The sequence below is a fragment of the Onychostruthus taczanowskii genome, unplaced genomic scaffold (genome assembly GCF_017590055.1).
Source record: "Onychostruthus taczanowskii isolate IOZ18803 unplaced genomic scaffold, ASM1759005v1 scaffold30, whole genome shotgun sequence".
Classification (NCBI taxonomy): Eukaryota; Metazoa; Chordata; class Aves; order Passeriformes; family Passeridae; genus Onychostruthus; species Onychostruthus taczanowskii.
Window position 1 is genome coordinate 8844424 of NW_024500350.1, and position 1308 is coordinate 8845731.

The following is a 1308-nucleotide window of genomic DNA, read 5'->3' on the forward strand; positions in this document are numbered from 1 at the left end:
CGCGCCCCGCCGCGCCACTCGCGGGGACCGGGGTCGGCGGTGGGCGAAGAGGGCAGCGCCGGCGGCGCGGGCTCGGCGGCGCGGCTGCCGGCACAGGAGCCCGCCGCCCGCTCCCAGGCGGCGAGCATGACAGAGGGGCACGGAGTGCGCGGGGAGCGCGCCGGGGGCGCCGCCAGCCCGGGCGCCGCGTGGGGCAGCAGCCGGCCAGCCCCCGCCCTGCCCTGCCCTCCGCCCCCTCGGAGCGAGGCGGAGGGAGCGGGGGGTCTGCGCCGCGCCGCACCGCACCGGCACGGTGGGCCGCTCCGTCGGGGCGCGCCCCGTGCTCGACGGCGATCAGCCCCGCGCCCCCCGATCGCTCTGGCGCGGGGTCCCGCGCCCCGGCCCGGGGGCGGCCCGCGATGCCGCGCTCCGGCCCGGCCCCGGCTCGCGCAGCGCAGCGGGGAGCGGCCGTTCGGTCCCGGACATCGGCGTCCGGTCTGCTCGGCTTCCGCGGGTGACCGGGGAGGATGCTGCTGCCGGGAACAGGAGGGGACGTAGAGGCCCCGGGCGCGCCGGAGTCACGGCAGGCCGGACGCGGCGGTTCCGGCCCCCTGCAGCCCCCGACCGCCGGCGCGGCTGCCCGGGGTCTGCGCCCTGCTGCTCCCCGCAGCTCCCGAGGTTTACCGCCCGCCGCTCTCCTCTGGGGCCCGGACGTTTCCAGGAATTGCAAGAAAAATCCTGGAGAAAAAGCCGTGTTGTCACCAGAGTGCTGGTCCTCTGGGAGAGGGGGAATTCCCTGGAAATGGCCTTATTGCAGACCTCGGAGTTAAACACCGAGGAAAAACAGAGAAAATGCTACGCTTTGAATAATACGCTCCTCACCAGCCCTCCAGAAAGGAACAGGAAGATTGTCTTTACTGGGAAATATAATCTATCTGGGATCAGAAAAGGTGAAAATAGAATAATCTTAAAATAGCACGTGGAAGTTTTTTTGTCAAGCTGGCATTAGGGCTGTCCAACTGCTGCAACTATATTTTTTACCTTACTGTGTTTGGGCTTTCTGAATGTAGGCTCAGCTCTGTTTCCTACACACGTAGCATGTGGTTTTGGTTTGCTTGCCATGTTGGTTTTTTTATCTTTCAGTTACTCTTATGTACTCTCAGTTCTTGCTGTGTTCTCACTCAGACTTTTACCCCCAAATGTTTTATTTAAGTGCTAATACTGACAACAGTGTCTTTAAAGCCAAGAAAAGCTACTCATTTGACTGCACCTCCTCAAGTGCACTACATCCCCCCCCCCCCCCCCCCGCCCCCCCCCCCCCCGCCAGTG